This window comes from Bos mutus, chromosome 3, assembly GCF_027580195.1.
Source record: "Bos mutus isolate GX-2022 chromosome 3, NWIPB_WYAK_1.1, whole genome shotgun sequence".
NCBI classification, from domain to species: Eukaryota; Metazoa; Chordata; class Mammalia; order Artiodactyla; family Bovidae; genus Bos; species Bos mutus.
The window spans coordinates 78439232-78461736 of NC_091619.1; the positions used below are offsets into that span (position 1 = coordinate 78439232).

The 22505-nt window shown below is 39.9% G+C and overlaps 1 protein-coding gene and 1 pseudogene across 2 annotated transcripts in view; both read right to left on the reverse strand.

The window, feature by feature from the left end:
- The window catches only part of RAVER2 (ribonucleoprotein, PTB binding 2), a 137192-nt gene that overhangs the window by 23431 nt on the left and 91256 nt on the right, over nt 1-22505 (reverse strand). The window lies entirely within an intron of this gene.
- Nucleotides 14438-14575, reverse strand: LOC138987368 (U2 spliceosomal RNA; annotated as a pseudogene).

The following is a 22505-nucleotide window of genomic DNA, read 5'->3' on the forward strand; positions in this document are numbered from 1 at the left end:
TATCTATAAAAAACACACACATAATTTTTTAAAAAGCAATACTAAGTACTCATTTATCAATAATCAACTTAAATATAAATGAATTCATCAATCAAAAGACACAGAGTGGCTAGATGGATTAAAAAACAAGACTCAACTATATGCTGACTCTAGAAAACTCTGAATAGACTAATCATGAGATTGAAACAGTAATCAGAAGTGTGCGCGCGTGCGTGCATGCGTGCGTGCGTGTGCGTGTGTGTGTGAGTTGCTTGGTCATGTCTGACTCTGTGTGTGTGTGTGTGTGAGTTGCTTGGTCATGTCTGACTCTCTGTGACCCCATGGACTGTAGCCCGCCAGGCTCCTCTGTCCATGGAATTCTCCAGGCCAGAATCCTGGAGTGAGTAGCCATTCCCTTCTCCTGGGGATCTTCCCAACCCAGGGATCAAACCCAGGTCTCCTGCACTGGCAGGCAGATTCTTTACTGTCTGATCCACCAGGCAAGCCCAAAGGGAAAAAAAAAAAAGTCCAGGATATATTCTGCCAAACATGCAAAGAAGATTTAATACCCATCCTTCTCAAATTCTTCCAAAACACTAAAGAGGAAGAAGTGCTTCCTAACTTATTTTACAAGGTTAATAATACCCTGTTATCAAAACCAGACAATAACACAAAGGAAGAAAATTAAAGGCCAGTATCTGTGAAGAACACAGATTCAAAAATCATCTCAACAGATGAGAAAAAGCATCTGACAAGATTTAACACCTATTTATGATTTAAAAAATCACAATAAAATGTGTACAGAAATATATACCTCAGAATAATACTGGCCATATATGAAAAAAATATAGCTAATCTACAGGAATAAGACAAGGATGGCCACCCTAACCACTTTTATTTCAAAATACTATTGGAACACCTAGCCAAAGCATTTAGGCAAGGAAAATAAAGGAATCCAAATCAGAAAGAGAGAAGTAAAAATGCAAAAAAATTATCTGCAGATGATATGATTTTACAAGTAGAAAACCTGAAAAGACCACATGCACACAAAAAACTATTAGAAATAATAAATGAAGACAGTAAAGTTGCAGAGTACAAAGTCAACATTCAGAAGTCTGCTGTGCTTCTATACGCTAACAATGAGCTCACAGAAAGGAAAATTAAAGAAACAATCTCATTTATAATCACAACAAAATGAATAAAGTACAATTGAGGTGAAAGATCTCTACAGTGAAAACTATAAGATGTTGTTGAAACTGAAGAAGACACAAAATACTGAAAGATATTCCACGCCCATGGAATTGGAAGAGTTAATGTTGTTAAAATGTCCATGTTACCTGAAGCAATCTACAGATTCAATGCAATACCTATCAAAATTCCAAGGATACTTTTCAGAAAAATAGAAGAAAAAATTCTAAAATTTACATGGAACAGATTCTGTAAACATCTGTTCAGAATCTTTACAGATTCTGTAAGAAGATTCTGTACAGCCAAAGCAATCCTAAGAAGTAAGAACAAAGTAGGAGATATTACACACCCTCATTTCAAACTGCATTACAAAGCTATAGTAATTAAAAAACAACAACAACACATACATAGATCAATGCAACAGAATAGGAACCACAGAAATAAACCTATACAAACATGGACAATTAATTTATAGCAAAGGAAAAAGAATATACAATGGGGAAAGGACAATCTCTTCAATAAATGATTAGAAAACGACAGCCACATGCAAACAAAAATGAACTAGGCGTCTGTCTCACACCAGACACAAAAATCAACTCAGATTAAAGACTTGAATATAAGACCTGACACCATAAAACTCCTAGAAGGCAACATAGGTAGTATTTCTTTTGACATATTAGTATGCTCTTCGCAATATCTTTCTGGATGTGTCTCTTCAGGAAAGGGAAATAAAAGCCAAAATAAATAAATGGGGCTAAATCAGACTAAAAATCTCTGTTCAGCAATGGAAACCATTAACAAAATGAAAAGACAGCCTACTGAATGGGAGAAGAGAAGATACTTGCAAATGATGTATCTGACAAGAGGTTACTATCCAAAATATATAAGAACTCATACAACTCAATATTAAAAAACAAACAACCAGATTAAAAAATGGGCGGAGGAGCCAAATAGACACTTTCCAAAGAAGATACACAAATGGCCATTAGGCACATTAAAAGATATCCAACATCACTAATTACTAGGGTGGTTCTCATCAAAACCACAATGAGAGATCACCTCATTCTTGTTAGAATGGTTATTGTCAAAAAGGCAAGAAATAACAAGTGATGGCAAGGATATGGATAAAATGGAACCCTCATATACTGTTGGAAAGGACCCGATGCCGGGAAAGATTGAGGACAGGAGAAGTGGGTAACAGAGGATGAGACTGCTGGATGGCATCACTGACTCAACGGACACGAGTTTGAGCGAATTCTGAGAGATAATAAAGGACAGGGAAGCCTGGCGTGTTTGCAGTCCATGGGGTCACAAAGAGTCAGACATGACTTAGTGACTGAACGACTACAGCAACATACGCTGCTGGTGGGAATACAAATTGGTGTAGCCACTATGAGGACATCCCTGGTGGCTCAGCGGTAAAGAATGCATCTGCCTGCCAATGCAGGATGGGCAAGTTCCATCTCTGGGTTGGGAAGATCCCCTGGAGAAGGAAATGGCAACCCATTCCAGTATTCTTGTCTGGGAAATTCCATGGACAGAGGAACCTAGCAGGGTCTATGGGGTCACAAAAGAGTTGGACATGACTCAGCAACTAAACACGGAGAAGGCAATGGCACCCCACTCCAGTACTCTTGCCTGGAAAATCCCATGGACAGAGGAGCCTGGTAGGCCACAGTCCATGGGGTCGCTAAGGGAAGGACACGACTCAACGACTTCACTTTCACTTTTCACTTTCATGCATTGGAGAAGGAAACAGCAACCCACTCCAGTGTTCTTGCCTGGAGAATCCCAGGGACGGGGGAGCCTAGTGGGCTGCCGTCTATGGGGTCGCACAGAGTCGGACACGACTGAAGCAACTTAGCAGCTTAGCAGCAGCAGCTAAACAACAAGTGACTATGGATAACACTATGAATACTCCTCAAAAAAATTAAAAAATAGAACTGCCCTTTGACCCAGAGATACCACTTCTGAGTATTTATTCAAAGGTGGTGGTGGGGGGAACCTGACTTGAAAAGTTTGTGTTCACTGCAGCATCATTTACAATAACCAAGACACAGAAGTAACCTCAATGTTCACCGATGGATGAATGCTAAAGAAAATGTGGGATATACACACACAGGAATATTATTCAGTCACAGAAAAGAAAATCCTGCCATTCATGACAATGTATGGGCCTCGAGGGCATTATGTTAAGTGAAATAAGTCAGAGAAAGACAAATATTGTACGCCCCCACTTACATGTGAAATCTGAAAAACAAACAACAAAAGAGACTGACCCTAACTCGTGGACACAGAGGTCGTTGCCAGCGGTGGGGATTAAAGGATTGGCAAAACGGGGGAGACTGGTCAAAGGATACAAGACTCCAGGTACAAAATAAACCAGACCTGGGAATATAACGTACAGCAAGGTGACTATAATTAATAATATTTTATTGTATATTTGAAAGTTGCTAAGAGTTAATTACTCTTAAAAATTCTCATCACAAGAGAAAAAAAATAACTGCAGTGATGGATGTTAACTAGATTTACTGTGGTAATTATTTCACAAAATATACAAAAGTCAAATCAGTATGTTGTCATATGAAACTCCTGTTATACATCAACTGCACCTCAACAAAAAAAAAGCTATTCCACCTCAATAAGGGCTGCCAGCAACAAAACCGCATGCTTACCGACTTAGCTGGACGCCCTCCCTCTGAGTCCTCGCTCTCCACTATCATGCCTCTTCATCATTCTCTTCAGCTGTCTTCTCTATTTTCATCCCTTTGTCGGTCTGGTGATCTTTCTGCATTTTGGACCATAGCCACTAACGTTGTCACACCCTTAGCTTCAGTATAATGAACTCTTTTTTCCTCCTTAATCTTCTTCCTCTAATAAATGATCAATCCATCTAGTTTAATTTTGAAAAGCTAGCTGTTGTATAATTCAACTAACTCATTTTCCAAAGATGGCAAGAAACAACAGATACGTCGTTCTGAAGTCTGGAAATCTCACATTCTCAGCTCTCTTCCCTGATTCTTCCTGCAGTGTAGTAATCCATGTGTCATGTCTGAGTATAAAGCACAACAGCAACCAGAGTGTTCCTCTCTTTCTATACCATCTTCATTCTCAAAAACCAGCTGGGAAATTTATTAGATACTTTCATTCAAAGGATTTCCTAATCGTGCTATACCATTCACAGAAAGAACCTGCTGGGATGCATGAGTTCAGCAAAAACCTTCACCAGGACACATGGGAAACTGTAAGAAAAGGAAATGAAAATGAATGTTACGGTAGCCCATATGATAAGGGAAGAAAGATAATCCTTCTAATACACTCTACCAAAGATATCTATCTTCTAATGTAAGAACTGATGAATTAAATAGGAAATGATGATAGTTAAGATTTTTGTTGTTGTTGATTAAGATTTTTGAAACAAAGTTTAGTGTTCTGGGAGAAATATATTGGTATCAAAGAAACATCAAAAAGGAGAAAATAAAACCACGCAAGCATCTGCTTTTCTTTCTATTTCATATTTGCAGGATATAAAACATCTATTCCTTCAAAGACTAAATGTTGAGAGCACTGGGCTCTCTTATGAGGTTACCGAGATGAATGAAACCTCCAAGAGCTCATATCCTAGGAGGGGAAGTAAGAAAAGCACAAAACAAGAACTTCCCTGGTCGTCCAGTGGCTAAGACTCCACGCTCCCAACGCAGGGGGCCTGGATTCAGGCCCTGGTCAGGGAACTAGACCTGACATGTAGCAACTAAAGAGTTTGAAAGTCACAACTAAAGATCCAACTAAAGATCCCACATGCAACAACACAGATCAAAGGTCCCACCCATATCCTGCAACTAAGACCCAGCACAGCCAAATAAATAAATAAAAATAATATGTGTGTGTGTGTGTTTGTACATATATATACACATAAAACAAAAAGCACAAAACAGAATTCTGAAAGGACATGCCACCATACAAAAGAGAAACAGGTGAAGTGCTAAAGCTTTTTCAGAGATGGGAAAATGGAAGTGGGGGTGTTGAGCAATATGGGAAAATGTTTCAGGATGAGATGGCATCTGAGTTAAGATCTGGAGGTGAGGTCAGATATGAGGAAGAGACACAGGATGGCCAGTTTGCTGCTGCTGCTGCTGCTGCTAAGTCGCTTCAGTCGTGTCCGACTCTGTGCGACCCCATACACGGCAGCCCACCAGGCTCCCCCATCCCTGGGATTCTCCAGGCAAGAACACTGGAGTGGGTTGCCATTTCCTTCTCCAATGCATGAAAGTGAAAAGTGAAAGTGAAGTCGCTCAGTCGTTTCCGACTCTAGCGACCCCATGGACTGCAGCCTACCAGGCTCCTCCGTCCATGGGAGTTTCCAGGCAAAAGTACTGGAGTGGGGTGCCATTGCCTTCTCCAGGAGAAAGGAAATATGTGACAAACCAGATGGCACGAACCACACACCAGTGACAGGGCACCAGTGGCTGGCCCATGGAAGAGAGCAGTGGCAAATGAGGTTGGAAAAGCAAGTCATGGACAGGCTGAAACACTAGGCTAACACCTGATTAATTACAAACACAGAATGACATGCTTCATCTTAGAATTTGTAGGTTAGTAAGCAGCTTCAGAGAAGGCAATGGCAACCCACTCCAGTACTCTTGCCTGGAGAATCCCATGGAGGGAGGAGCCTGGTAGGCTACAGTCCATGGGGTCACAAAGAGTCAGACACAACTGAGCGACTTCACTTCCCTTCATTTCAAGCAGCTTCATTAAAAAAAAATGTGGCAATGAAGGAGACAGGCATAAGAAGGTCTCTCCAGGAGGCCACTGAACTTGTCCATGCTTTTAGATATATGCATGTGGGCAAACACAGATTACACGTGATTCAAATTTTTGCTTAGCATTTACAAAGGAATTTACAGATGAGAAAGAACAAAGTGGCATACTTAGAAAATCTGAAGAAAACAATTTCAACAGGCATTTATGCTTTGAAGAGAATAAAGACATTGAGAGAAGCCCTATAACTCTAGTTCTGCATGTCTAGTATTCAGGCAGAAATCAGATCAACAAAACAGCCAAACCATAGTACATTTGGAAAGGTATGAACTGATAACATGTAATTTGATGATGTCCTACACTGTATCACGGATCTGTGCAGTAAACAGGAAGAAATTATTATCTCCATTGAAGAGATCAGAAAACAAAAGCTCAGAAAACTTACGTGACTTGACTAAAATCACAAGACTTCCCAAGTGCCTCAGATGGTGAAGAATTTGCCTGCAAGGCAGGAGACCCAGGTTCGATCCCTGAGTCAGGAAGATTCCATGGAGAAGGGAACTGCTACCCACTCCAGTATCCTTGCCTGGAGAATTCCATGGACAGAGAATCCACGGGGTCACAAAAACTTGAACATAACTGCGACATTACTCACTACTCATACAATGCAATATTAGGACTATGAATCCAGCTCAATTTTTCTCACTTTACTATTCCCACCATTATTCTAATCTGCCTTATTCTTAAAAATCCAAAGTTTGCACACATTTACTGTGAAACCCATTCTGTAACTATGCAGTTATTATTTTTGGATTAAACAAGAAATCTCATTTTCTTCCCCTTATTAAAGTGAATCTTTTTATCTTCATGTAAATATAGACTAACTTGTTTTATTTCCATGTGACAGCCAAAATTTGATACTTACAATGTATATTAAGCTCATTTCAATCACTGAACTAAAGGCTTATTTTAAAAGTACTTGAAAGAATTTGAGAAACTGGAATCTTGAATATTCCTCAGGGAGATTCCTTTGGGATATGTTAATGCTGAGTGTGATTTTGATTAGGGTCATCTACTACAGTCCAAATTAAAGATACTGCTTTACCACTAATGTTCTCCTAAAGTAAATATAACTACTTTGCACATAAATTCCTAAATACAAAAATCAAACTGGTTTTCAGAAAATTCTGCTCATATAGGACTCCTCAGTGTCACCTTCTCCTTTACCCCACTTTATCTTTTCTAGGTCTTGACTCTTGAATGGAATTAGATGGGATGGAAAACCTGAAATGACCGGTTGCACTAGTTCACCTAAGGCCTGAGTCAAACCCATAATAACCTTTCTTATAGTTTCCAGTCCAGCCTTTAGACTTCATAACTAAAGAAGTAAGAATTAATTTGATTATCTTCTCTGCATTTAATATAGTTCACTTTTAAAGTTCTATTTAAACAATGTAATTCTTTTCCTAGTTGTTAAAAAATGTTTTAAAACCAACATGCTTCATTCTGTGACACTGTAGTTGTTGACTCACTCAGTCGTGTCCGACTCTCTGCAACCTCATGGACTGCGGCACGCCAGGCGTCCCTCTCCATCATCAACTTCCGGAGCTTGCTCAAACTCATGTCCGTTGACTCGGTGATGCCATCCAACCATCTCATCTTCTGTTGTCCCCTTCTCCTCCTCCTCCAATCTTGCCCATCATCAGAGTCTTTTCCAATGAGTCAGGTCTTTTCCAGTGAGTTGGCTCTTCACATGAGGTGGCCAAAGTATTGGAGCTTCAGCATCAGTCCTTCCAATGAATATTCAGGTTTCCTTTAGGATTGACTGGTTTGATCTCCTTGCTATCCAAGGGACTCTCAAGAGTAACAATAAAATGTTTCTTTTTTGTATATATATATGCAGATGTGTTCAATTTTCATGTTCCTTTTTGCCTCTCAGCCACTTGCCTTTCTTTATGAGTACTTTAAGTCTTAACTGTGAATGTAAAGACTGATCCTCCAGGGCTTCCATGGTGGCTCAGTGGTGGAGAATCCACCTGCCCATGCAGGAGACACAGGTTCAATCCCTGGTCCAGGAAGATTCCACATGCTGCAGAGCAACTAAGCCCATGCTCCACACCAGAGCCTGTGTTCCAGAGCCCGGGAGTCACAGCCACTGAATCCCGTCCACCTAAAGCCCATGATGCTCCACAACGAGAAGCCCACACACAGCAAAAAAGGTACTATACTACATTTCAGTTCGGTTGCTCAGTCATGTCCTACTCTTTGCGACCCATGGACAGCAGCCCACTGGCTTCCCTGTCCCTCACCAACTCCAGGAGCATGCTCAAACTCATGTCCATTGAATTGGTGAAGCCATCCAACCATCTCATCCCGTCGTCCCCTACTCCTCTTGCCTTCAATCTTTCCCAGCATCAGGGTCCTTTCCAGTAAGTCAGTTCTTCCCATTAGGTGGTCAAAGTATTGGAGCTTCAGCTCCAGCTTCAGTCTTTAAAAAGAATAGTCAGGACTGAGTTCCTTTAGTATTGTCTGGTTTGATCTCCTTGCTGTCCAAGGGATTCTCAAGTCTCCAAGGGACTCTAACACCACAGTTCAAAAGTATCAATTCTTTGGTGCTCAGCTTTCTTCACAGTCCAACTCTTACCTCCATACATGACCATTGGAAAAACCATAGCTTTGATGCACAGACCTCTTGTCAATAAAGTAAATTTCTCTGCTTTTTAATATGCTGTCCAGGTTGGTCATAGCTTTTCTTCCAAGGAGCAAGCATCTTTTAATTTCATGGCTGCAGTCATCATCTGCAGTGATTCTGGAGCCCAAGAAAATAAAGTTTGTCACTGTTTCCATTGTTTCCCCATCTATTTGCCATGAAGTAATAGGACCGGATGCCATAATCCTAGTTGTCTGAATGTTGAGCTTTAAGCCAACATTTTCACTCTCGTCTTTCACTTTCATCAAGAGGCTCTTTTGTTCCTCTTCACTTTCTGCCACAAGGGTGGTATCATCTGTGTATCTGAAGTTATTGATATTTCTCCCTGCCATCCTGATTCCAACTTGTGCTTCATTCACCCCAGCATTTCGCATGATGTACTCTGCATATAAATTAAATAAGCAGGGTGACGATACACAGCCTTGTTGTACTCCTTTCCCAATTTAGAACCAGTCCTTGAACTATCCATGTCTAGTTCTAACTGTTGCTTCTTGTCCTGCATACAGGTTTCTCAGGAGACAGGTCAGGTAGTCTGGTATTCTATTCTCTTAAAATTTTCCATGAGTTTGTTGTGAACCACACAGTCAAAAGCTTTAGTGTAGTCAATGAAGCAGATGTTTTTCTGAAATTCCCTTGCTTTTTCAATGATCCAACAGATGTTGGCAATTTTATCTCTGGTTCCTTTGCCTTTTCTAAATCCAGCTTGAATGTCTGGAAGTTCACAGTTCACATACTGTTGAACTCTGGCTTGGAGAATTTTGAGCATTACTTTGCTAGCGTGTGAGATGAGTGCAATTGTGCAGTAGTTTGAGCATTTTTTGGCATTGCCTTTCTTTGGGATTGGAATGAAAACTGACCTTTTCCAGTCCTATGGCCACTGCTGAGTTTTCCACATTTGCTGACATATTGAGTGCAGCACTTTAATAGCATCATCTTTCAGGATTTGAAATAGCTCAACTGGAATTCCATCACCTCCACTAGCTTTGTTCGTAGTGATACTTCCTAAGGTCCACATGAGTTTGCACTCCAGGATGTCTGGCTCTAGGTAAGTGATCACATCATCGTGGTTGTCTAGGTCATTAAGATCTTTTTTGTATATTTCTTCTGTGTATTCTTGCTACCACTTCTTAATATCTTCTGCTTCTGTTAGTTCCATACCATTTCTGTCCTTGACTGTGTTTGTCTTTGCATGAAATGTTCCCTTGGTATCTCTAATTTCCTTGAAGAGATTGCTAGTCTTTCCCATACTATTGTTTTTCTCTATTTCTTTGCATTGATCACTTAGGAAGGCTTTCTTATCTGTGTCTGCTATTCTTTGGAACTCTGCATTCAGATGGATGTATCTTTCCTTTTCACCTTTGCTATTTGCTTCTCTTCTTTTCCCAGCTATTTGTAAGGCCTCCTCAGACAACCATTTTGACTTTTTGCATTTCTTCTTCTTGGGGATGGTTTTGATCACTGCCTCCTGTACAATGTTACAAGCCTCCATCCATAGTTCTTCAGGCAATCTATCTATCAGCTCTAATCTCTTGAATCTATTTGTTACTTTCACTTTATAATCATAAGGGATTTGATTCAGGTCATACCTGAATGGTTTAGTGGTTTTCCCTACTTTCTTCAATTTAAGTTGCAATAAGGAGTTCATGATCTGAGCCACAGTCAGTTCCTGATCTTGTTTTTGCTAACTGTATAGAGCTTCTCCATCTTTGGCTACAAAGAATATAATCAATCTGATTTCGGTGTTGACCATCTGGTGATGTCCATGTGTAGAGTCGTCTCTTGTGTTGTTGGAAGACAGTGTTTGCTATGACCAGTGCATTCTCTTGGCAAAACTCGTTAGCCTTTGCCCTGATTCATTTTGTACTCCAAGGCCAAACTTGCCTGTTACTGCAGGCATCTCTTGACCTACTACTTTTACATTATAGTTCCCTATGATGAAAGGATATTTTTTTTGGTGTTAGTTCTAGAAGGGCTTGTAGGTCTTCACAGAACTGTTCACCTTCAGTTTCTTCGCCATTAGTGGCCAGGGCATATGATACCATGATACTATGTTTACTACGATACTGAATGGTTTGCCTTGGGAATGAACAGATACCATCCTGTCGTTTTTGAGACTGCATCCAAGTACTGCATTTCGGACTCTTATTGACTATGAGGACTTTTCCATTTCTTCTAAGGGATTCTTGCCCACAGTAGTAGATATAATGGTCATCTGAATTAAATTCACCTACATTTAATGAAGCAAAATTTGATCACCACCTAATCAGTTTCAGTATATCAAATTGTACAAGTTATATATTTTAGGTATAAGTATATTTAAAAAGCATTTTAAAAAAATCAAACATTAAACATTAAAATCCCTTGAAAATTTAGACTAACATATAGAATAGCAATTCAAACCTCTCTTTAGATTTATTCATATGTATACTCTTCTTTTGCTGACTTTTTCAAACACTTAAAAGACTGTTTTATTAAAAAAAAGATTTTAAAGTTATGATAGTAACTTTACATTTCAACAACTTGCTTTCCTTAATTCTAATTTTTAGCAAAAATCATTTTTAATGTACTTTCCAAGTTACTATCTTGGGCTAATATAATCTGTGGTTCAGTAATTTCTGTTTAAAGTAGGTTGAGGTTTTTAAAAATACTTCATAATGTTAGTGTTTGTCACACAATTCTGACCTATCACATTGCACAAAACATGTTTTGTCAAGTCTCTGCATCATCTGCCCATTAGAGGGCAGCATTAGGCTCTACATGAAAGGACAAAACATCGCCAGGCCTTTTTGCTCAGTTTTTTGTTTTTGTTTCCTCTTCCCTCATCACACCATCTCATCATACATTCTGTAGTGAACTCCCTACAACAGGTGGTCAGATTCCTGGCAGGAAATATCCCTGTAACCAAGGGCAACAGGAGAGTACAACATGCAAGTAAATGGTGCCATCCTAATTCAGGGCACACCAGCATGGCAAGGGTTAAACGAGAACCCAAAACCACAACTTAGAAAGACATGAAATAGTTGTTATTTTTTATGTTATTAGAACTAATGACTATGTCAAACAAAAGCTGCTTAAGAGGCATGTTACCTATATTCCTAATAAGAATCTTATTTACAGATTATAATTAGATATTAGATTTAGGTGTTTGAAAAATATTTAATAAATCAGCTCAAAGGCTTCTCCTTTGAGAAGAAGAGTGGCTCCTCTCAACTGTCTGACACAGATGTACCTATTTATCTCCACCTCAGAACCTGACTTTCCAAACTTCACTGGTACTTTCAAACTAACAGGACTATATAGCTGACTATAATTATCACTGTGAGAGTGTGCAAAACAAACTTTTAAACTATTCTATTTCTGATTTTCTCAACAACAGTTGAAACAGTTAAGAATTGTAATTGTTGAAAAAACAGATAACTGTAGCTCAGTGGTAATTCTCATTAATTATTATGATCAACTACAGAATTGGGAGGAGTGGCCCATTTTAAACTGGCTTCTAATTAACTAGATCTTGAATAATTGATTTAATTCATTTATCATCAGATAATTTTAAGATCTCTAAAATAATAAATGGAAATTCTTTCCTCTATTTAGTACAGTTAAGGCTTGAGTTTTAAAATTAGGGTCCAATATTTGTTGATTCAAGAGTTAGATCTGGTAGACAGAGTGACTGAAGAACTATGGACAGAGGTTTGTGACATTGTAAAAGAGGCGGTGACCAAAACCATCCCAAAGAAAAAGAAATGCAAGAAGGCAAAATGGTTGTCTGAGGAGGCATTCGAAATAGCCAAGAAAAGAAATGAAGCAAAAGGCAAGGGAGAAAGGGAAAGATATACGTAATTGAATGCAGAGTTCCAGAAAATAGCAAGGAGAGATAAGAAAGTCTTAAGTGAACAATGCAAAGAAATAGAGAAAAACAACAGAATGGGAAAGACTAGAGATCTCTTCAAGAAAACTGGAGATATCAAAGGGACATTTCATTATAGGCAAGATAAAAGACAGAAATGGTAAGGACCTAACAGAAGCAGAAGATATTAAGAAGATGTGGCCAGGACATATATAACAGCTATGCAAAAAAGGTCTTAAATAACCCAGATAGTATGGTCACTTACCTAGAGGCAGACAACATGGAGAGTAAAGTTAAGAGGACCTTAGGAAGCGTTATTATGAACAAAGTTAGTGGAGGTGATGGAATTGCAGTTGAGCTATTTCAAATCCTAAAAGATGATGTTGTTAAAGTGCTGCATTCAATATGCTAGTAAATACAGAAAACTCAGCAGTGGCCATGGGACTGGAAAAGCTCAGTTTTCATTCCAATCCCAAAGAAAGGCAATGTCAAAGAATGCTCAAACCATGGTACAATTGTGCTCATTTCACATGCTAGCAAGGTAATGCTCAAAATCCTTCAAGCTAGGCTGCAGCAGTATGTGAACCAAGAACTACCAGATGTTCACGCTGGATTTAAATAAGGCAGTGGAACCAGAGATCAAATTGCCAACATCAACTGGATCATAGAAAAAACAAGGGAATTCCAGAAAAACACCTACTTCTGCTTCATTGACTAAAGTTTTGACTGTGTGATCACAACAAACTGGAAAATTCTTCAAGAGATGGGAATACCAGACCACTTTACCTGTCTCCTGAAAAACCTGTATGTGAGTTAAGAAGCAACAGTAAGAACTGGACATGGAACAATGAACAGGTTCCAAATTGAATAAGAAGTACAACAAGCTGTATGCTGTCACCGTGCTTATTTAACTTCTATGCAGAGTACATCTTGTGAAACACAGGCCTAGATGAATCACAAGCTGGAATCAAGATTGCCAGGAGTAATGTCAACAACTTCACATATGCAGATGATACCACTCTAATGGGCAGAAAGCAGAGGAACTAAAGAGCCTCTTGATGAGGGTGAAAGAGGAGAGTGAAAAAGCTGGCTTAAAACTCAACATTCAAAAGCCTAAGATCATGACATCTGCTTCCATCACTTCATGGCAAATAGATGGGGAAAAAGTGGAAGCACTGACAGAGTTTATATTCTTGGGCTCCAAAATCACTGCAGATGGTGACTGCAGCCATGAAATTAAAAGACGCTTGCTCCTTCAAAGGAAAGCTATGACAAACCAGACAGCATATTAAAAAGCAGAGACACTACTTTAGCAACAAAGGTCTGCATAGTCAGAGCTATGGTTTTTCCAGTAGTCATGTATGGATGTAAGAGTTAGACCATATAGAAGGCTGAGCACCAAAGAATTGAAGCTTTTGAACTGTGATGTTGGAGAACTCTTGAGAGTCCCTTGGACAGCAAGGAGATCAAACCAGTCAATACTAAAGGAAATCATCCCTGAATGTTCATTGGAAGGACCGATGCTGAAGCTGAAGCTCTAATAACTTTGGCCATCTGATGTAAGAACCAACTGATTGGAAAAGACCTTGATGCTGGGAAAGATTGAAGGTCGGAGAAATAGGGAGTGACAGAGGATGAGATGACTGGAAGGCATTACTGACTCAATGGACATGAGTTTGAGCAAACTCTGGGAGACAGTGAAGGACATGGAAGCCTGGCATGCTACAGTCTAAGGGGTCACAAAGAGTTGGACACGACTGAGCGACTGAACTGAACTGAACAGATTAATTTGGGAGGAAGAACTGATATCATACCAGTATTAAGTCTTTCAATTCATGAATGTGGTATAGCACTCCACTCATAGGCATCTTCTTTACTTTCTCTCAGCACTGTTCTCTAGTTATCATTGCAGAGAGGTTATAAATCTTCTCTTAATTTATTATTATGTATTTCATGTTTGGTGCTATTATAAATGGAAAATTTTTAAAAACTTTATTTTCCAATTGTTGCTGCTAGTACACAGGAATACAGTTCATTTTTGCATACTACACTTGATACTACACTTGATCTTAGCCAAAAGGCTGAGAAGCGATCGCCGGCTGCTACAGACCACGTGGCAGAAGCACGCCCACTGCCACGGACCCCGCAGAAGCATGGCCACGAGGAGCTACCCCACGCCCGAGGTCAGAGCGGCAGCCGAGAGGAGCAACCCCACACCCGAGGTTAGGGCGGGGGTCGAGAGGAGCAATCCCACACCTGACGTCAGGAGAGTGGCCAAGAGGAGCAATCCCACATCCAAGAGGCGGTGGCTGCGCTGGCGCTGGCGCAGGAGGGTGGAGAGGAGCTACTCCACATTCAAGGTCAGGAGGGGTGGCGGTGAGGAGATACCCCTAGACCAAGGTAAGGAGCAGCGGCTGCGCTTTGCTGGAGCAGCTGTGAAGAGATACCCCACGTCAAAGGTAAGAGAAACCCAAGTAAGACGGTAGGTGTTGCAAGAGGGCATCAGAGGGCAGACACACTGAAACCATAATCACAGAAAACTAGTCAATCTGATCACATGGACCACAGCCTTGTCTAACTCAATGAAACTAAGCCATGCCGTGTGGGGCCACCCAAGACGGACAGGTCATGGTGAAGAAGGCTGACAGAATGTGGTCCACTGAAGAAGGGAATGGCAAACCACTTCAGTATTCTTGCCTTGAGAACCCCATGAACAGTATGAAAAGGCAAAATGATAGGATACTGAAAGAGGAACTCCCCAGGTCGGTAGGTGCCCAATATGCTACTGGAGATCAGTGGAGAAATAACTCCAGAAAGAATGAAAGGATGGAGCCAAAGCAAAAGCAATACCCAGTTGTGGATGTGACTTGTGATAGAAGCAAGGTCCGATGCTGTAAAGAGCAATCTTGCATAGGAACCTGGAATGTTAGGTCCATGAATCAAGGCAAACTAGAAGTGGTCAAACAGGAGATGGCAAGAGTGAACATCAACATTCTAGGAATCAGAGAACTAAAAAGGACTGGAATGGGTGAATTTAACTCAGATGACCATTATATCTACTACTGTGGGCAAGAATCCCTTAGAAGAAATGGAGTAGCCATCATGGTCAACAAAAGAGTCCAAAATGCAGTACTTGGATGCAATCTCAAAAATGAAAGAATGATCTCTGTTCGTTTCCAAGGCAAACCATTCACTATCACAGCAATCCAAGTCTATGACCCAACCAGTAACGCTGAAGAAGCTGAAGTTGAACGGTTCTATGAAGACCTACAAGACCTTTTAGAACTAACACCCCAAAAAGATGTCCTTTTCATTATAGGGGACTGGAATGCAAAAGTAGGAAGTCAAGAAACACCTGGAGTAACAGGCAAATTTGGCCTTGGAATATGGAATGAAGCAGGGCAAAGGCTAATAGAGTTTTGCCAAGAGAACACACTGGTCATAGCAAACACCCTCTTCCAACAACACAAGAGAAGACTCTACACTGGACATCACCAGATGGTCAACACCGAAATCAGATGGATTATATTCTTTGCAGCCAAAGATGGAGAAGCTCTATACAGTTAGCAAAAACAAGACCAGGAGCTGACTGTGGCTCAGATCGTGAATTCCTTATTGCCAAATTCAGACTTAAATTGAAGAAAGTAGGGAAAACCACTAGACATTCAGGTATGACCTAAGTCAAATTCCTTATGATTATACAGTGGAAGTGAGAAATAGATTTAAGGGACTAGAACTGACAGAGTGCCTGATGAGCTATGGACAGAGGTTCATGACATTGTACAGGAGACAGGAATCAAGACCATCCCCATGGAAAAGAAATACAAAAAAGCAAAATGGCTGTCTGGGGAAGGCTTACAAATAGCTGTGAAAGGAAAAGAAGCGAAAAGCAAGGGAGAAAAGGAAAGATATAAGCATCTGAATGCAGAATTCCAAAGAATAGCAAGAAGAGATAAGAAAGCCTTCCTCAGCGATCAATGCAAAGAAATAGAGGACAACAACAGAATGGGAAAGACTAGAGATCTCTTCAAGAAAATTAGAGATACCAAGGGAACATTTCATGCAAAGATGGGCTCGATAAAGGACAGAAATGGTATGGAACTAATAGAAGCTGAAGATATCAAGAAGAGGTGGCAAGAATACACAGAAGAACTGTACAAAAAAGATCTTCACGACAAAGATAATCACGATGGTGTGATCACTCACCTAGAGCCAGACATCCTGGAATGTGAAGTCAAGTGGGCCTTAGAAAGCATCACTACGAACAAAGCTAGTGGAGGTGATGGAATTCCAGTTGAGCTTTTTCAAATCCTGAAAGATGATGCTGTGAAAGTGCTACACTCAACATGCCAGCAAATTTGGAAAACTCAGCAGTGGCCGCAGGACAGGAAAACGTCAGTTTTCATTCCAATCCCAAAGAAAGGCAATGCCAAAGAATGCTCTAACTATGGCACTGTTGCTGCTGCTACTGCTAAGTCGCTTCAGTCATCTCCAACTCTGTGCGACCCCATAGACGGAAGCCCACCAGGCTCGCCCGTCCCTGGGATTCCAGGCAAGAACACTGGAGTGGGTTGCCATTTCCTTCTCCAATTCATGAAAGTGAAAAGTGAAAGTGAAGTCGCTCAGTCGTGTCCGACTCCCAGCGACCCCATGGACTGCAGCCCATCAGGCTCCTCCATTCATGGGATTTTCCAGGCCAGAGTGCTGGAGTGGGGTGCCACTGCCTTCTCCAACTATGGCACAATTGCACTCATCTCATAGGCTAGTAAAGTAATGCTCAAAATTCTCCAAGCCAGGCTTCAGCAATACATGAACCATGAACTTCCTGATGTTCAAGCTGGTTTTAGAAAAGGCAGAGGAACCAGAGATCAAATTGCCAACATCTGCTGGATCATGGAAAAAGCAAGAGAGTTCCAGAAAAACATCTAGTTCTGCTTTATTGACTATGCCAAAGCCTTTGACTGTGTGGATCACAATAAACTGGAAAATTCTGAAAGTGATGGGAATACCAGACCACCTGACCCGCCTCTTGAGAAACCTATATGCAGGGCAGGAAGCAACAGTTAGAACTGGACATGGAACAACAGACTGGTTCCAGATAGGAAATGGAGTCCGTCAAGGCTGTATATTGTCACCCTGCTTATTTAACTTAAATGCAGAGTACATCATGAGAAATGCTGGGCTGGAAGAAGCACAAGCTGGAATCAAGATTGCTGGGAGAAATATCAATAACCTCAGGTATGCAGATGACGCCACCCTTATGGCAGAAACTAAAAAGGAAACTAAACTAAACTAAACTAAAAAGGAACTGAAAAGCCTCTTGTTGAAAGTGAAAGAGGACAGTGAAAAGTTGGCTTAAAGCTCAGCATTCAGAAAACTAAGATCATGGCATCTGGTCCCATCACTTCATGGCAAATAGATGGGAAAACAGTGAAAACAGTGTCAGGTTTTATTTTGGGGGGTTTCAAAATCACTGCATATGGTGATTGCAGCCATGAAATTAAAAGACGCTTGCTCCTTGGAAGGAAAGTTATGACCAACCTAGATGGCATATTCAAAAGCAGAGACATTACTTTGCCAACAAAGGTCCATCTAGTCAAGGCTATGGTTTTTCCTGTGGTCATGTATGGATGTGAGAGTTGGGACTGTGAAGAAGGCTGAGAGCCAAAGAATTGATGCTTTTGAACTGTGGTGTTGGAGAAGACTCTTGAGAGTCCCTTGGACTGCAAGGAGATCCAACCAGTCCATTCTAAAGGAGATCAGTCCTGGGTGTTCATTGGAAGTACTGATGCTAAAGCTGAAACTCCAGTACTTTGGCCACCTGATGTGAAGAGTTGATTCATTGGAAAAGATTCTGATGCTGGGAGGGATTGGGGGCAGGAGGAGAAGGGGACGACAGAGGATGAGATGGCTGGATGGCATCACTGACTCGATGGACGTGAGTCTGAGTGAACTCCGGGAGTTGGTGAAGGACAGGGAGGCCTGGAGTGCTGCGATTCATGGGGTCACAAAGAGCCGGACACGACTGAGCGACTGAACTGAACTGAACTTTGCATACTGCCCTTTTACCTTGTGACTTTGAAAAGTTTACTTCTTATATTTAGTGGTTGCTTTTTAGCTACTTATGGATTTTTCGTGTAAACAGTCATGTCATATACAAAGAAAGACATTTTTACTTTTCCTTTCCTATTTCATATATATTTTTATTTGTTTCATTGACTAAAAGCTCCAAGTTTATATTGTTGAATAGAAGTGGTAAAAGTGTAGTCTTGGGTTTCTCTGGTGGCTCAAAGGTAAAGAATCCGTCTGCCAATGCAAGAGACATGGGTTCAATCCCTGATCTGAGAAGATCTCACATGTTGTGGTGCAACTAAGCCCATGTGCCACAACTATTAAGCCTGTGCTCTACAGCCAGGGAGCCAGAACTACGAGTCCATGTGCTGACGCTACTGAAGTCCATGCCCTAGAGCCTCCTGTGCTCCGCAACAAGAGAAGCCACCTCAATGAGAAGCCTGTGTGCTGCAACTAGAGAGAGTAGCCCCTGCTCGCTGCAACTAGAGTAAAGCCCACACAGCCAAAAGTAAAAGCAAATAAAATTATTAAAAAGTATACAGTCTTGCCTATTCTGACAATCTCTTTACTTTAATTGGAGCATGTAGTTAATTTTTACTTTATTATTATCATTCATTCAAGGTTTGCTACTTAGCTATTTGTTTTCTATTCATCCTGTTTTGTTTTTTTTTTTTCTTCTTTCCTGACATTTTTTTGGGCTTGATCAAATGTTCTTAGAATTCCATTATAATTCAACTGTTGACATTTTAGGTATACTTTTTGAATTTTTAAATGTTTGCTCTATGGATTACAATATACATTCATTAACTTACCACACTCCACTGAAGAGTTAATATTTTTCTACTTCAGGTAAAATGTAATTACCCTGTAAACAATTTCATTCACCTCATACTGTCCTTTGTAGTACTGTTGTCAAATATGTTATATCTACATACATTACAAGCCCCATCATGCAATGTTACAATTTTGTTTTTAATTAACTTTAATAAAGATAAAACATATAGTCTTTTTTCTTTACCCAAATATTTGGTGGTGGTTTAGTCACTAAGTCGAGTCCAACTCCTGCGACCCCACGGACTGCCAGGCCCCTCTGCCCGTGGTATTGTCTAGCTGAGAATACTGGAGTGGGTTACCATTTCCTTCTCCAGGGGATCTTCCCGACCCAGGAATCAAACCCAGGTCTCTTGCATTGCAGGCAGATTCTTTACTGACTGAGCTACAAGAGAAGTCCTACCCATATATTTATCAGTTGTTTAATGAGAATTATAATCAATGAGGGGCAATCTAGTGGTTAGAAGACAAAGATGCTGCTAAGCATCCTACAACATACGGTATTGGCCCACTGAAACAAAGAATTATCCAGCGCACAATGTCAATAGGGCCAAAGCTGAGAAACTGTCTTAAAATGTATTATTTTTATCTGGTTGATAACTTCTTTATAGCTTTGGTTTTCAGTGTATTAACTGATATACCAACATAATATTGATTTTTTGTTTCCACTTTGTTTCCACTTATTCTGCTTTGCAGGGAGGTCTCTGCCTCTGTTAAATTTGTACTTTTTTAAAACCTGAACGTGAGAAATTTTTTAGCATGATTTTTTCAAATATTTTATGCCCAATTATCTTTCTTCTGTCCTTCTGGGACTCAATTACACTTATTTTAGATTGTCCCTTACACTTATTATATTGTCCCTTAGGTCCATAAGGATTTGGTTTTCATCCTCTCTCTGTTCTTCAGACTGAATTATTTCTTTTGATTTGTCTTTATCTTAATTGAACTTTTTTTTTTTTTCTTCCTCCAAACTTCTGCTAAGCCTATACAGTGCATATTTTTTGGTGGATACTGTACTTTAAAGTTTCTATTGTTTAAGTTTATATTTCTTCCTGAAAGTCTCCATCTGTTCATTTTTACCTATTCCCCTTAAGTCCTCTGTTTTTAACTTTGTAAAAACAAAATCTTATTAAACACCAGGATAAAGAATCAATTAAAAAAACAGCTCAAAAAGGATTAACTTGTACCTTGTTCAAGAGATAAATCTTGCAAAACATAAGGTTCCAATGTGGGTGTGCATTTGCTCATAAGATGGTGGCTTTTTGTTATTTAGTCATTAAGTTGTGTTTGACTCTTTGACGACCCATGCACTGCAGCCTGCCAGGCTCCTCCATCCATGGGATTTCCCAAGCAAGAATACTGGAATGGGTTGCCATTTCCTTCTCCAAGTTCTGTTTATTATAGTTATTTTAAGTTAGTCTTTCCTACTAACACTAACTTCTGGGTCATCTTGGGGTCAGTTTCTATAAATTGCTTATCCTCCTAATCATGGGTCATGTTTTCTTATTTTTTCAACTTTCTAATTATTTTTGGTTATTAAATATTGTGGATGATATACTTGTAGATATTATGGATTATATCATCTTACTCTGAAGGTTGCTAATTTTTATTGAGAAAGAGTCAACTTTTTTTATTATATTTATTTATTTTAATTGGAGGCTAATTACTTTACAATACTGTAGTGGTTTTTGTCATACATTGACATGAATCAACCATGGGTGTACATGTGTTCCCCATCCTGAACCCCCACCCCACCTCCCTCCCCATCCCATCCCTCAGGGTCATCCCAGTGCACCAGCCCTGAGCACCCTGTCTCATGCATCAAACCTGGACTAGCGATCTATTTCACATATGGTGATATACATCTTTTAATGCTATTCTCTCAGATTATCCCACCCTTGCCTTCTCCCACAGAGTCCAAAAGTCTGTTCTTTACATCTGTGTTGATAAAGAGTCAACTTTTATGAAATCAAACTTCAAATCACCTCCTCTGTTCTGGAAAGGAGTTACATCTCTTCACAGCTCTTTAGCCTTCCATCTGTTGTTTGCTGCCAAGGTCCCCTGGAGTCTCCCCCACACAAAGTTCAAGAGTCACTCAAGTGTATTTGGACTGAACTTACATAGAGATTTTTCTGTGATTTCCCCCTCACTTTCCAGCCTTGCTAACAGTTCTGAACTCTGTTCTCTGACTCCATAAGCTGGTAAGGCTGTATCTTTCTGTATAGACTGGCAATAAGGTGGGGTGGTACTAGGCAAAAAGTCACAGAAACATAAATTTCATCCAATACAGTTTTCCTCTTTCAAGGAACAGCTCTTCTTCAGTCTCTGCCTGCTTTTGATTATTCTTCAGAGCCTTCAAATATTTTTGTTTCATATTTGATACAACTTTAATATCTGCAAGAAGGATAATCCAATACCAGTAATTTCACCAATACTGGAATTCCAATTATAATATTTAAATGTGATAGTTTTATTGCAAATAAAGATTATTATAGCCATATATATCTTGACATAGTCATCTCTTTAAATGTGATAGCTTCATTGGAAATAAAAATTATTATAGCAACATATATCTCAACATAGCCATCTCTCCTACTCCTTATGCACAGCTGCCAGTACAAAGCAAACAATCAGTTTCTACATGACACTACTTCCATGCCTGAATAAGATTTTCCATAGTATAATGAAAATAATGAGGGTTTTGGAACCAGAGAAATCCTTTACTAGCTGCATAAACTTGAAAGATGATATACCCTTTTATGCTTTCCCACTTATATTATGAAAGTGGTCATTTAAAAATCACAAGGTCGTTAAGAAGATCAAATGTTTATATTACAAAGCATATAGTAAATGTTAAAAACAAATCTTGGTTCCTTTCCCTTGGACCTTTTCCTCCATTCAAACAGTGAAAACACAGGGAATTCCTAAAACATGACAATCTTTTATTACTAGAAATGCAAATCAAAACTAAAATGAGGTACCACCTGACACCAGTCAGAATGGCCATCATCAAAAAATCTACAAACAATAAATGCTGGAGAGGATGTGGAGAAAAGGGAATCCTCCTATGCTGTTGGTAGGAATGCAAACTGACACAACCATTATGAAGAACAGTATGGA